Source organism: Moschus berezovskii, chromosome 25 (assembly GCF_049115385.1).
Source record: "Moschus berezovskii isolate FMDL1 chromosome 25, NW_MosBer_1.0, whole genome shotgun sequence".
Lineage (NCBI taxonomy): Eukaryota > Metazoa > Chordata > Mammalia > Artiodactyla > Moschidae > Moschus > Moschus berezovskii.
Window position 1 is genome coordinate 9,924,792 of NC_142484.1, and position 14,973 is coordinate 9,939,764.

General features: G+C 58.2%; 1 protein-coding gene across 2 annotated transcripts in view; it reads left to right on the plus strand.

Moving 5' to 3' along the window:
- Positions 1-4,917: 4,917 nt before the first annotated feature.
- Positions 4,918-14,973, plus strand: part of AHNAK (AHNAK nucleoprotein) — a 29,702-nt gene continuing 19,646 nt past the window's right edge. Inside the window, exons 1-2 of one of the 2 annotated variants that reach the window (XM_055415747.2) lie at positions 4,918-5,078; positions 14,795-14,898. The gene's annotated coding sequence lies outside the window, so the exon portion shown is untranslated. The remainder of the gene's footprint in view (positions 5,079-14,794; positions 14,899-14,973) is intronic. The other variant, XM_055415748.2, reaches the window with a different exon arrangement.

Here is a 14,973-nt window from a genome sequence, read left to right on the forward strand (position 1 = left end):
GCTGGTCTCCCCTTCCCCGGGGAACTGGGGGGAAAGCAGAGGAATCTGAAAAGTGTGGGAGAAAGGCAGAGTCCAAAAAAGGGGAGAGGAGTCTGGTGCTCCCCTCTCCCGGCGCCTCCCTCGCGCTCCCCGCTCCCTGCTGGGGAGGGGAGCTGGCTGGGGCGTTGGCTGCTCCGTTCATTCCAGCTCCCTCCCTCGGCTCCTGTTTACAAGTCCGTCTGCCCAGTCCCTAGCTCAGCTTTGGGCTTTTTTTTCTCTCCCTCCCTCCCTCGACAGCCTCATTCAGTCCTGTTTTGCTACTTCTCTCCCTTAATCCTGGGTCCCCATTTCCTGTTATCCTTTTGCTCCCCCAGCATCCTAGCCCCAACAACGCAGGGCCATCTAGGAATCCAGTTGTCACTGTGCGTCCTCCCGCCCCGCTCTCCCTGCTCCCTTTTCACCCCCTTCACTTGCCTGGACAGCATTTCTTTGCCTTCTTACCTCCCAGTCTCTCTACTCAGGGCCCTGGGTCTTGTCTCTTGTTCTCTAATCAGCTTTAACTTGGGTCTGCTTGGGCCTGAAGATCCCAATTAAGACTGAGTGTAACGGGAGGGTTTCCGGTATCCCAGCTGTCTGATCCAAGCAATTCAGGAACTCCTTATTTGAAGCCTGAGTTTTAAATACATGCTGGGATTTGAATTGAGCTGGAGAAGGATGGGTTGACTCAGCTTCCTATGTTGAGTTTGAGTTTGGAGTTTGAGAATTGCTCAGAAAATAATGTTTGGATCCCAGAATCACCCAATAAGCTTGCTGCTCCACTGGGGAAGATGATAGATTAAGAATCAAAAGTGAGAGAACTCCCTGGTGATCCAGTGGCTAAGACTCTGCTCTCCCAATGCAGGGGGCCCAGCTTTGATCCCTGATCAGGGAACTAGATCTCACATGCCAAAACTAAGATCTGGTGCAGCCAAATAAATATATATTTTTACAAAGAATTGAAAGTGAATGGAGAAGGGCTTGGTGCTTGGCAGGGATGTTCATGTCTGAGCTGGTGTGTTGTACGGGGTGGGGAGGAGGATCTGGGAAATGCCCCGTGACTCAAAGAAGGGGTGACAGTAATTTCTGTGCTCCTAACGCTGACATGCCAAAGGGCCCTCGACTGTTTTCAAAGAGATCGCGAACAGACTGCACCTTTCACTTCCTTCCTGGGATCAGAGTTTAAAAGCCATGATGACTCGTAGAGCAGTCGCATCTTTTCTTCCTCATCATGCACTGATTTCAGAGAAGGGGACTGTGGGGAGAAGGGAAGGGAAGGGGAATCCCCTGGCATGGGGCCTGCCCACAGAGCGCCCCTTTGCGGTTGCTATGGAAACAGGCATAATAAGAGCAAAACAGAGGCACGTTGCCTGGCAACACAGGAGCCCAGGGTTCATCACACACATACTACCTACAAATCAGGGAACCCCCGGGGAGGGAGTGGCACTCTGGCAAAGCTGGGGTATCCCAGTGATGACGAGTCCTAGAGCTGACCTTGCTTTTCCAGTGGGTCTGGAGGACTGTGTGGTGTGGAATGCTTCTGAAGGGCAGTGGAGCCCCAGCGGGAAGGCTGAAGTCCTCTCAGATCCCTGGGTAGCCCTTACTTTGATGGGGAAATCTGAAACAATGTTCAGATGGAGGGAACTCCTTTTAACTAAAAAACAGCGGGTCTTTGTAGGAGGAGTAAGATATGGGTGTAAAAGATCTGGAAGAAAAGATGACATCCAGTTTTTCCAAAGCATGGACTCACAGTACAAGGTAGGGTAGCATCAGAGGCTAGATCCTTCTGGACTGAGCACCTGGGGGCAGGGATTCCATCTTGTCAAGGACTCTGTTACCTGTACCACCGCCACCACCATCACCTACCCCTGGCCCAGTGGTGGGCCCAGTAAATGTTTTCTCAAAGCTGCATGAGAGAACTACACGTGGGGGCCGAGAGCGAGGGGAACCTTGTAGGGTACAGGATGCTGTTGTATAAAGAACAAGAACTTTGGGGGGACTTCTGTGGGCCATTGGTTAAGACTCCAAGCTTCCAATGGAAGGGGCACAGTGCAGGTTCGATCCCTGGTCAGGGAACTAAGATCCTACACGCGTGGCCAAAAATATTATTTAAAAAAAAGAAGAAGAACAAGGGCTTTGGGGCCAGTCATATCTGCAGTTCATTCGTTCATTCGTGTATTTTTTTAGCCAAGTGTTCTGGCCTGATTGCTAGGTGCCAGCCACTGCTGTCGACACAGAGTACACAGCAGAAAACAAACAATGCCTGCCCTCCTGGAGCTTAGATGCGGATGGGAGCTTTGAGTTCTGCTTCTGAAGGTTATGTGATTTTAGGTAAATCACTGCCCCTCTCCCAGATCATTTCCTTCCTGCGTGTGAGGATTAAATGGGCTGACACACAAGGTGCCTACAGCAGTGTCAGACAAGATCACCATGAAGGGAGCTCTTGGGGAGGAGGGGTGAAAGGTGGGGGCTACAGCAGTAGGCAGAAGGAGAAGGGGTGGCCCAAATCTCTAACAGTGTTGTCTCCAGTTGCACCATTGAAGACTGTTGAAAATATTCCCTTTCCCTGCCAGCTTTGGTGCAGCAAGTAGGATCATGGCTTTTTAGGGGGCAGAGTCTAGTTTACCCCTTCTGTATCCTCCTCGCCTGGAAGGGAAGGGGGCAGGCGCCACTCCCCAGGGCCACCTCCCACCAGGTATCCTGACATTCCTGCCCCTGAACCAAGTACCTGGACAGTAATCCCTACTCTGCAGCTGCTCCCCAGACCGGCCTCTCCTGCCTTCTTCTCTGTTGACCAAGAGGGTGGCCAGAACAAACAATGGAGCTGATAAGTTGGCTCTGAGCCCAGGACACCAGCCTCTGCTCTTTCACTCCTGAGGGGCTGAGGGAGTCCCAGCTGAGTTGAAGGCGCAATATCCACACCCTTCCACACTCTTCCTTTCCTGTTCCAGCCCCTCCCTCCAAATTCCCACGGCCCTTTGTGCAGACCCCCTATCTTGGTGGCATATGTCATATCATAGCTATCTTTCTGAAAAACCTAGCTGTTGATCAGCTCCCATTTTAACATGCATTGGAAACCCTCACACTTTCAAGGAACCAAATGATCCATTCTGTAAAGTTAAAACTCCTCTGATAAACTGTTAACTGTGGTTATTTTTGGGGAGAGGGACTAGCTTGGGGGTGGAGGGAATCATCTACTTTTTACTGTTCTACTTTTCTGTACTGACATCCTTCACCCTATAGAGGTGTTGATTTTATCTATGAAACAGCAACAAGGATTAATCTGACTTGTAGGGTCACAGGCCACTTTATCTGTATTCTTGGTCTATATTTAAAAAACTGAATACATGTTATTTCATATGAAATAAAATTTAAAAAACCATTGATACCGGAAATAATTAGTTCTTGGTTTTTATTTTTTCAAAGCATCCCACAAGTTGAATTTTTTTTTTTTCTTTAAACAAGGTAAGTGCTGGGAAAGAGGAGCAGACCACAGAGGAGGTGGAGGTGATTTGAAAAGTCTGGGTTTCTGACTGTGTGCTTGTGATACAGGTGGTGGAACCACCTCTGCTCTGGGTTTGAGTCACTGTGTGTGTGTGTGAGTGTGTGTGTGTGTGTGAGAGAGAGAGAGAGAAAATATGAGAGATTGCCGGTGCCCAAGTCTGTGCTTTGACTGTGTCTCTGCGTGTCTGTGCTGGTCTGAACGTCTGCACACGTGTCTCCACCTTTCTGTGTCCATTATCTGCCTGCCTGCCTGTCTGTGGTTCCCTCCCCCATGCCTGTACCCTATGCGGGTAACTGGACCTGGGACACAGCCCCCAGGGCTGGCAGCATAGTTGGCTGTTGGGTATTTTTAGCCTGTAAACATGTTTGCCATTTCAGAGGACAGGGCCGCTGGTCTCAGCCCCAGCCCACTCAGGATGGTACAGCGGGCCAGGTCTTCTCAGGTCTCCAGCCTGGGGTCTCACTTCCCCAGCATTCCAGAGGAAAGGAAAACTGGCTCCACGTGGGCAGTGGGTGGCCATCCAGAAGGGAGGATAAGAGGATTCATAGGGGAGAAGAGAATGAGGGTGAAGCCAGAAGGTCCCCCGCACCCCGTCATTAAACGTTTAATAAAATCTCCGTGTAGTTAGAAGTGGCTGTGGGAAATGGCTGTAAAATTGGAAACTCAGCGTCCAGGGAGTGGGGCGGTGGAGGAGGGGGTCCGAGTAGAAACGGGGAGAGGAAAGTGGGAGACAGGGAGGTAGGCAGCGCGGACTCTGCTCCTCCAAGGGGTGCAGGCCTGACTCCCGTGTCGCTGCAGCGGCCAGAGCGGCACGGTGGCGCGTGGGACGCTGGTGACCCTGACTCCAGCAGGTGGGACCAGCGTCTCCAGGCCGGTTCTGGGGGCGGGCAGGGGATGAGGGGCGCCCAGAAAGAGGGAGGGCGAGAAGTGGGCGCAGCTGCGTGAAGACCCAAGTGAAGAACCTGGGACCTAGGATTAGAAGTGTAGTGGGCAGCGTTGAGAGAAAACTCTAAGGCCCGCGTCAGGCTGGATCACTCAAGCCCCTCCAGCCGCAGTCCGAACCCCTTGGATCCTCCCTGCAAAATGGGCTGATTCGCAGGTCCAGCTTCCAAGAGTTTCTTGCAGAAGAAGCCATCCGCCTAAGTCAGGGGGCAAATCCAGGCCCGGCGGGGCCGGGGTGCGCAGTGGATGGGGGCAGGGGAAGGCAGCACCTCGGGTGTGCCGCGCCGCCGGGTCCCCGTGCGCCCCGTGCCCTCCCAGCAGCCCGCTCTCGGGTCCCTGCAGGGTCGGCCCGGCTCGCCCGTCCCAGCCCAGCTCCGGCCCCGCCCGGCCCCGCCCTCTCCACACAGCTCGGGGCAGACCCGCCCGCTGGAGCCGGAGTTACAAGAGCCGCCTCCGCGCGCAGGGGCCCGGCCACTCGGAGCAGCTCCGCCGCGGGGACTGCACCGCCCGCCCTGCCGGACCCGCCCCGACCGGGGCTCGCCGCCTGCAGCAGCCGCAGCACCGCGACCTCGGGCCCAGCGCCGGCTATGGCTGTGCCCTGGGGCTGAGCGCGCAGGTAGGGGCGGCCGGCGCACCTTGGCGCGATCGGGGAACGCGGCGCCGGGAACGCGGGAGGGGAGGTGGGTGGCAGGACTTGGGCGAGGCGCTTTGGGTGGGTGTCACTGTGAAGGCTCAACTTGGAGCAAGGTGGGAAGCCCCGGGCCGCCACCGGGAGGCCAAGCGTAGTGCCCTGGGAGAGGAGCTCCGCCTCCGGAGTTGGGGCGTTGGAAGGGGCGCAAGTTGGGCAAAGTTGGAAAATCGCTCCGAGGCGCGGTCAGTCTGTCTCTCGAGGGCTGATCGTTGTCCCTGCTGCACGGCCGGGCTCCGGTTCTTGGCCCGGTAACCCCGTCCCACCCCCTCCTTCTCCTTGGGGCGGTGGCTCGGCGAGCTGCTCCGTGCCTATTCCATGTTTACTGGAGAAGTTTCCGAGATCGCGGCGCGGCCCGTCGGCCCCTCCCGGCGCCCCTGCGCCCCCGCGCCGCGCACCCCGTCCGCCGTCCCTCCCCGCGCCCCACACCTCCGCCCCTGACTTCGCGTCCCGAGTCCTCCGGGCCCCACCCAGTTCTGCACCACCAGCCTCTCCCTTTCTGGCTCCCGGCGGCCCCTCAGCCTCCCTTCGGCTGCCCCACCCTAGCCTTGCCCCTCTGTGTTCCCAGCTCCAGAAAAAATCCCTTCTTCCTCTAGGGCGGCGGAGCCGGGAAGTTTGCAGCGCGCCCCGCGGCGGGCCGGGTGCGAGTGGGGGTGGGGGATATAATTGGGGAGATTCTTGCACTGGGGATGGGCGGGCAGTGGGGCTGTGCAGCGGCGCGGCCCTCGGGACCGCCCCTTCCCCTTCAGAGGCGGCGCTCTCTCCCCAGCCCCACTCCCAAACCCGTCCGGGCGGGATGGCCCCCGCCCCAGCGCCTGGCTCGGCGCCAGCAGCCTGAGGAATGTGGTGGTTGGAGCCGGTGACTAATTCAAACCAGAACTCGGGGAGGAGTGGCGAGGGGTGAAGGGGCGGGGGGCGACGGGGCTTGTGCTGGAGGCGGGGGCCGGAGTCCGGCGGGCGTAGGGGGAGGAGGGCTCAGCTCCCCTCCCCGGACCCCTCGGCTTCCGAGGCGCGCTCTAGGGGCGACGGCGGAGGGGCGAGGTCCTGCTGGGGAGTTGGAAAGTCTCCGGGCTTAGGGTGTGTTCGGAGAACTGTGTTATATAAGGCTTTCCCATGCCGGGAGAGGGTGTGCAGTGCGCGAGGGCTGGCCCTCCGCTGGCGGGCTCGGTGCCCCCTGCAGTGCCAGGGCCCCGGGATGCGGGGGCGCAGCCCTTTGGCGTCGCTGGCCACGAGGGACACGTGGATCTGAGCAAGGCTGACTCTGCTCCGTGGGTGGGAGGGGAGCCGAATGGGCAGATGGGGCATCTAACTGGACCCCTGCACCACGTGGGGAGGGCACTGGCGCTTCTGCACGTTGTGGCCCTGGAGAACTGTGAGCCTCGTGTGTGCCTTTCGCAGGGCGTGGCTGCCACCCGGGAGGTGGTGAGGTGCTGACCCCAGGGAGCCTGCTGCTGGGTGCCCTGTTCTGCGGAGTGGATCTCTGAAAAGGCACGGTGGGATCCTCCCCGTTGCCAGTGAGGTCCTTAGAGCAGGTCCTGGACCTTTGGAAGAAAAGGGACCCAGATAGTTACCTCCGGGTTTTGAAACAATTTCCTCGACTAGGATCCAGCCTCTGACTGCAGGGATCGTGTGCCCTGTGATGCTTAGCCATATGAGACCATGAGAGATTGATTTTGGGTGATACAGTGATGCTGTGGAGGGCTGGGGTGATGGAAGAAGGCAAGGGAGTCAGAGGAAAGGAGAGAGAGGTTGAAGATGCATTGGAAGGCATTTTAGGGCCCCCTCACCAGGGCTGGGTCTAAGTTCGGGGAGTAGATTCTCCTTTGGTGCTCCCTCTCTTCTGCCCCCAGAAGGGAAATCCCTGGGGCAGGGTGTGGCACTCACTTCCTTTCTGAAGCTCAGTGGGGAAGCTTCCTTCTCCTTGGCCCCCAAGGATGATGGGTTGGGCTAACCCTTGATTGGGGTGTGTATGCAGAGTGCGGAGAGAAGGGAGCCCGAGGCTGAGGGGTGAGCTGGGGGGAGAGGACGGGGAGCGGGGTGGGGGCATGAGAGGTGGGCTAGCAGAGGACCAAGGGTCTGGAGTATTGGCAACAGGGTTCGGAGGGTGTCTGAGGCCCTCCCCAGAGCCTTGTCCTTAAAGGTTATACTCAGGGACATTGTTCAGGGAACCAGGACATGTAGGGAACCACGTTAAGTTAGGTGGGGTTTACTGCAGATGCTGGGGGGTCCGCTGCAGTGATTTGGGGGTCCTTGTCGGGGCAACTTTGTGAAGAGCTGAGGACTTGAACCAGCCAGGCTCCAGTTGAGGGGGACGTGACTGCAAGTCCAGGGCTCAAAGTGGGACCCAAAAGAGTGACCCCTGGGAGACCTGTGAAGGGAGACGGCCATCATCAGTCAAGGGCAGGGAATGGGCTGGGGGGTCCTGGGGTCACCTTCGTCCCAGGAAGTCCTTGACTGGGGGTTCCCCAGGCACCACCGACCTGGATTCCTAGGCTCAGTTGGAATGGGCTGGCTGGCCCTGGCCGAGCATGCCACCCCGAGCCTGAGGAGCTGGTTTGAGAGGTTGGGGCGAAGCTGTGGGAGTGGAGGAGTGTGTGGGTCTCTGGGGCGTGGCCATCACCTTCCTCAGCTCTTGGGAACCGCCTGGGGACAGGCAGGAGCAGACTGGGAGAGCTAGTCCGACTCCTGCTGGTAACTCTCCCCTGCTGACTCTCCCCTCCCCACCACACCCAGGAAACCCCAGCTTCTCTCTCTCCCTGGAGCTGGGCTGACAGGGGGCATGTGCCCGCGAGGCAGGGAGGTCGCCCCTGGAGAGGGGTGGGAATGGGATGTTTCACCTAGTGGTCGCTAGGGCTTTCTGCTCTCCCATTGCCCCCCGATGGGCTTTGTCCAGGCTCCCAGGGAGCTGGCATTTCCCCAGGCTCTGACCATCCCGCTGGTCTCCCAGCCTTCCTGAGCTGACTGGTTTCCTCCAGGCTTGAGTGAGCCTAAGAGGCACAGCGGAGGGGGGGGGGGTCTCCTGGGTGGGCCACAGTGGGCTCAGCAGGAATGTGTGTGTTGATGGAAGCCCTCTTCCTCCCTTCAGTCTCCAGACGGCCAGCTGGGCTGTTGTAGGGGAGGTCCCAGCTTTCATGGTGGCCTTGAGACTCTGACTGCTCGTGTCAGAGCGGAGGAATAAGTGTTGTTACCTGTGAGAGGGCGTCTCTGACTGGCGTGCCAGCCATGGGACTCTACCTCAGTGGTGGTGGAGGTTTCATGGGGGCTGCGGGGGCTGTAGGGAAGGACTTCAGTGAGTTTCTCCGTCTTGGATGGTTCTAGGCCCTGGAGTTTGTGTCCAGAGCCTGAGGGAGGGTGAGCACAGGCCTGGGCGTGAGGCCGTGGCTGATGGAGACTTCAGGGAGGGGCATCCTGCCCTGTCCCCCAGGGGCCAGAGCGGAGGTTCTAGGGGAAGGGGAAGCGCCTGGCTGGGCTGGGGGTGGCTCTTTGGCAGCTGGACCGAGCGACCTGGCCGCGAACCCCTGCACTAGCGGAGCCCGGCCGCTGGGCGGAGAGCTGGGCCTTGGTAGCTCCCAAACTGTAATCTATCCCCCAGGGCGAGACTGGGCGAGGGAGTGAGCTCACCCCTTCTCAGCTCAGCAGGGCTCTTCCGCCCCCACCCTACATCCCTAAGCTGGTGTCTTCATCCTATAGCCGTCCTGGGTCAAGGCCCACTTTCTCTGGAGAGGTGGCCAGGTGTGGGGACTGCCTGCACGGGGAATGTAAAGCTGCCCAAGACCCCCGCCCCCCAAAATCCCCCCAGTCCCACAAGGAAGTCCCTCTGGGTCAGGGAAGGAAGATAGAATCTGTCTTCTGGCTGGAAGCTTGAACTTGGAGCGCTGGGGCTAGGGGAGTGCGAGGGGCCAGGGGACAGAGGTGGAAAAAGACTGCTGGGCCAAGCCCTGGAAGCAGCTGGCCCCCAGGGGTGGGAGTGGGGAGCTGCCCTGGAAGCCGAGGTGCGGGGAAACTCCAGCATGGTGGTGAGGGGCCAGGGAGAGGGACTGGAGGGGAGGCGAGGGCTGGGTGATGAGGCTGGAGAAACTTCTTCCTGGTGGGAGGTGTGGGCAGGGCCAGCGGCCCAGGCAGCCAGGGAGGAGCTTGCAGGTGCAGGCAGACTCTGGACACCAGGTTAACAGAAGCAGGCTCCCTCCATGATGGACAGGGCCTGGGGCTGCCCAGACTGGTGTCTGTTGTGAGCTGCTGGAGGCGGGGGCTGTGAGCCTGCTCTGGGCTGCGAGGGCCTGGGGACTCAGGAGTGTCTCCGCATGCATTGGGTGGGTCGTCTGTTGGCCTTGAGAGTCTTTGATCATCTCGTCAGTGCCCATATTGCCCATGTCTTGCAACATGTTGGTCAGATTCTTGCTGATAATTCGACCTCCCCTACACACACACCCTATCCTAGTTGAAAGTGCCCCTGGGGGTGCGCTGCCCAGAATCAGCTGACCTCAGAGTTCTTGGTGCCAGCATAGACTCGGGAGATAATTGCACTGTTCTACTCCATTTAGAATGGGACAGGTTGTTTTTCCAGACCGGGGTCTGGCAGCTGCATACATGGAAGTCTACTTGGAGGTTTTAGCACCCGGAAGAGGGGCCACCCGTCTCTTCCTCCTTGTCCTCTGACCTGGCCTCTGCCTGTCATGGCTGTTCCCATTTCCCAGTGAGTGGGAGTGTTTTCCTTAACCTTCTGGGGCCTATCTCCAGGTGGGCCTGCCTCTTGGTCTTCACCTGCTGGGGTCCAGAGAGTCTCCAGGTGAGCTGGGTTCTGGACAGCTCGGGACTTCTGAGTCCTGGGGACACAGTGCTGATGAGCCTAGAACCACAAGGGCCCTCAGATCCTGGGCTTTGGGATACCTGGGGCTCTGCGCATTCTGGGATTGCTGTCTCGGAGCTGGCTGGGGATGAGGCTGGTGTGTGGGCACAGAGGCTGGTGGCCGCTCACCTTTCCTCCTAGCTTGTGATGCTTGATGGCATCACTTCTTCCTGGGGGTCTCCCGCCCCTACCCGAACCTCAAGCCCTCTCTTTCCTGTGTTTTAACGTCCGCTGAAGCATCCTGGCCCCACTCTGTGGGTCTCTCTTTGGATGAGTCTGGAGGCCTGTCCACCTCCCTGTGGGTGTGTCTCTCTGGCTCTCACTGGGCCCCCCTCCACGTAGATCTCTCCCGCCTTTGTGTCTCCCTTGTGCATCTTTCTCCGTGGCTTCTCATCCTCTGTCCATGTTTATTCGTGTCTTCATCCCTTTCCCTGGTTAAGACTGTTGGCCTTGGAGTCAGAGATCCCCGGGCTTGCATTTCACTTCTGTTTCATACTCGGGCAAGTCATTTAACCTCGGGGCCTGTTTCTGCACTCTAAAATAAGGATATTAATTCTTAATCACATGGGATTGTTTGGGAAAGAAAGGGGACCCCAGGCATGGAATGAGCACAGTCCTAGGGCACTGTGGGAGCTTGGCAAAATTCTTTCTCTTCACCTGGGAGGGGTTGTTTCTTTTAATGTGGCTCTTTCTCTTCCTCTTTACTTCCTGGTGAGTGTTCACGAGAGTAGATGGCCTCTCTGGGTGTGTCTCTCTTTTCTCTGAATATCCCGGCCCCTGGCCCTTGGCTATATGTGTGATCGTGGCTTTCTGGCTGGTGGAAGTCTCAGCTCTGTTTGTGAGTCATCTTGTTCTCACCTTGGGGTACTGCTTCCCCGGGGCCTGTGTGTCTGGTGGGTCAATTTGCCCGTGTGCTGGGTAGAAGTTTCACTGCTGTCTGTGTCCTCCCCATTGCGGGCTGGCGTGCTTCTTTCCATCTTGGCATGTCACCTTCAATGTCCTGCCTGTGGCAGGCATATGCACAAACTCGGGTCCCTCTGCTATGTGTCTTGACTTCAGGTGTGGTGCGTGCAGGCACCGAGGCGTACGGAGCTGACTCTCAGGGTGTGTGTGTGTCTCAGTTCCTGTCATCTTGACACTGACCCTGGCTGCAAGGTTGTCTTTGACTGCTGCAGCAGTTAGACTGCGCCCCCTCCCTGGCTGTGTTCACACTGGCTCTTGGGCAGAAGGGATTTCCTGGGACCAGTGGGAGAACATGCCCTTCTGGGGGGTCACAGCTGGCGGGGACTATCTTCCCTGGACAAAGGGTCTGCTTCCTGGTCTTCTCCTGGGTCTGCCTGGGTTTTGGCCCCCCCAGGGCAGAGATCTGCAGAGATGGCAGGGACAGAACCCTGCTGCACATCCTCTTTGTGGTTTTGAATCATCAGGGCAGCTTCGTTCTTCTTTCGCTGCTTCTGGCCTGAAGGCAACTGCACTGTGTCCCTGCAGCCTCAGATGTGTGTCCTCTCTGCCTTGAAGCTGGATCGTCCTTGCCACATCACTCCTTTTTTGCCCTCCAGGCAGCCCTCTGCCTTAGAGGGTCTCCACTCCAGCCCTTACCGTCATGAAGGTTACTGTGAGCTGGTGTCAGGTGCCGGTGGGGAGCTGGCAGGCCTGGGCATTCTAGGGCCCCAGCACTCCCCCATTCTCAGGGCTCTGGACCTCAGTCTCCCCATCTGTCAGTAGCAGGCAGTGCTGTCCCACAGAACTTTCTGCAGTGGTGGCAGCTTTCTGTATTTGCACTTGTAATATGGTAGCCATGCATGGTTGTTGAGCTTGTGAAATGTGGTTCCTACAACCTATGGGCTAAATGTTTAATTGAATTTAAGTTAGGGCTTCCCTGGTGGCTCAGATGGTAAAGAACCTGCCTGCAATGCAGGAGGACCCAGGTTCAATCCTTGAGTGGGGAGGAGCCCCTGGAGAAGGGAATGGCAACCCACTCCAGTATTCTTGCCTGGAGAATCCCACGGATAGAGGAGCCATATGTGGCCTAAGGGTTCTTCCAGCTCCAAGGGCTTCAAGGGCTTCTGACACTTGAGGAGTGTGTAGAATTCCTCAAGGCTCCAAAGACTCTGCTTTGGGCAGCAGCAGGATGGATCCCCTAGCCCCCAGGGAAGCTGGCTTCACCTGACATGTGGGAGAAGAAGGAAGGACCCCCTGGGTTTGGTACAGGCCCCAGGGGGAGACCATGGGCTGGGACCCAAGTGCAGAAAATAGGCCCTTGCTACTGTGGCCTCGAATCCCCTGTCAGCACCCCTGTGTCCCGCTAGGTCAGATGGCAGGGGAAGGGAGGGGAGGCTTGCCTGGCTGTGCCAGGAGGTGAGGCCTGAGCCAGGGCAGGCAGGGTGGTTGGCAGCCCCACCTGGCTGGGAAGCCAGAGGGTGCCCCGCCAGGGTCAATCTTCAGCCTCGAGTCCAGTGTCTCCCCCTTCTCACGGGCTGTGGTCGCTTCTCCACTCATGATGTCCTCCTCATTAGCCCCTGGGGTGGAGGCATGTGGCTGATTCCTTCTGAACCTCCCACTTGGGCTTCCGGGGGCTCCGGGGAGGGGCCTCTGGGCCAAGCAGCTGGCAGGGAAGCCCATTGCCTCTTCCTGGAGCCCCAGCCCCTCTGGCACCCAGGGGTCTGGCCCTCGAAGCCGGTTTTAGGTGTGACCCTTGGCGTGTCTGGAGCTGTTGCAGCTGCAGTGACTCACTGGGGAAGGAGGGAGGGTGGGGCCGAGATGCGGGCGAGGGTGAGCTGGCTGGCTCTCTGCCCCCCTTGCTGGCTGCTGGCTCAGCACCAGGATGTGAGGCTGAAAAAAGGGGCCCTGCTCAAGGAGGAAGAGAGGGTGCAGCGCACTCGGTGGCTTCGGGGAGCTGCAGAGCCCTTGGGTGGAAGCCTTTTCCTTCCCTTCCTGGTCTGGCTCCCCGCTGTCTGCCAGGCTGGCTACTGAGTGCTGGAGGCTGGGGGAAGGCACCGCTGAAGTCCCAGCTCTTGCTGTTTCTCTGTGGGAAGGGTCAGCCGGACTTCCGGTAGGAAGGGAGGAGGTGATTGCCCCAGCTGACACCTGTGCCAGCAGGCTGCCCGCTGGCCTCCTGGCTGGCACCTGCAGTGACATAAATACCACATGAGCGAGTACAAGTGGTTGGGGAACAGGGTGTCTGGCTGTCTTCATCGGTATTATGATCTGCCTGACGTTGGAAGTCCTACGTGTCCATGAATTTCTGTCAATCTTATCCTCAAAGGCAAACTTGGTACCTTCAAGATCCCATTTAGATTTCATCCCCTCTCCAGAAGGCTCCCAAACCTTCTGGAACATTCTGAGGCCAGATTAGTCACGCCCTGAGCACCTTGCTCATAATTTATATCTGGGACAGGAATTTTTTTTTTTTTTGGCTGTGCCATGTGGCATGTGGGTTAGTTCCTTGACTGGGGCTGGAACTTGGCCCCTTGCATTGGGAGCTCGGAGTCTTAACCACTGGGCCATCAGGGAAGTTCCAGGAACTAGGTCTTTTAACTCTCCATATGTGACCTGTGGAGTGCGTTTGGAGGATTCAGCGGTGACGTTAGGTAATAGCCTAGTGGAGCATGTAATTCAGAGCTGGGCTGAGGGCCTCCGTCCCTCTCTGGTTTTCTCTGCAGCAGTCTGTAATGATATGGGACCGATCGGCCTCATGTATTAATTGATTGGTTGGCTGATTTCTGGATGTCCGCGATTTTCGACTTTGGGCGAAACTCTCCACGACTTAATAGCACCCCATCACAGTTTCACAGATGAACTTCTGGGTGGCTGCTGCTGCCATTTTGTGTGGGTGGCTGGAGGCTGGAGGCCCTCCTGGTGTCTCCCCGGGTGCCCCCGCAGCCAACAGCTGTAGCTGGAGGGTGTCTTTGCTCCTCACCTTGGGGACCTGGCTCCGGGCCCAACCGGGGCAGCCCAATGGGCCCTGACTTACCACGTGCCTGAGATGGCACAACTGGACTGCAGCCTCTCGGGCTTGGGCCAGTGCTGAGGGGCCCGGGGCTTCCGTTGCTCAGCCTCTACCTGTAGCAGGGCCCCTGGAGCTCCAGCTGGCGAGTGTCCCCCTGGACCCAAGGCCGGGTTAGACAGGGTGACCCAGCATCACTGACCTTTGGCCACCACCAGTCCAGCTTGCAGGTTGCCCATGACCCCCAGGGCTGAAAGCTCTGAGGAGGTGGGGGGTCTCACACCGGTTAGAGCTGCACGCCTGATGTGGTGTGTCGAGGGAAGAGTTAGGCTCAGAGCCCAAGCGTGTTGCTCTCCTATGGTGGACCCCGGTCGGCTGGCCTCTCTGAATCTCAGTTTCTCCATCTGCTTCGTAGGGCAGCAACATCTCCCTCCTGAAGCTGTTCGGAGGGACCCAGTGAGGACGTGGATGTTGGGAGGCTCCCATGGGCCAGAGCTGTCCACTCATGCTCTTTCTCCTTCCTTCGGTCCTCATGGGGATCCCTTATCGTCTCCATTTGCACAGATCAGGAAATGGAGGTTCAGAGAAGTTAAGTGACTTGGCCTGGGTCACACAACTGGTGAGACGCCGAGCCAGGACTGGAATCTGAGTCTGGCCTCTTCCAAAGCCCCTTCCCGTGATCCCAGCCTTGGAGCGTCACGTGTGAGCGGAGTTGATGACAGTAGCGGGGTTGGGGTTTTGGTTTGGCCCCAGCGGACAGGACATCCAGCCATCTCTCTTGCATAGCAGTCAGGGCGGGGCTGCGAGCGAGCCAGCTGTTGAGTGAGAACCTAATGGTGACCTTTCCCCTAGACGGTGTGACCGAGATTCCCAAGAGAGAGATATCCTGAGGAGAGAAGTGGAAGGAGGGGCGGGCTCCTGGCAAGGCGTCGGCTCCTGACCCAAGTCCTGTGAAGGTCAGGAGGAGGGAGGAGGAGGTGACCGGGTGGGGAGTGGGGAGGGTAAAGACCTGGATGTGGACTGTAGCAGGG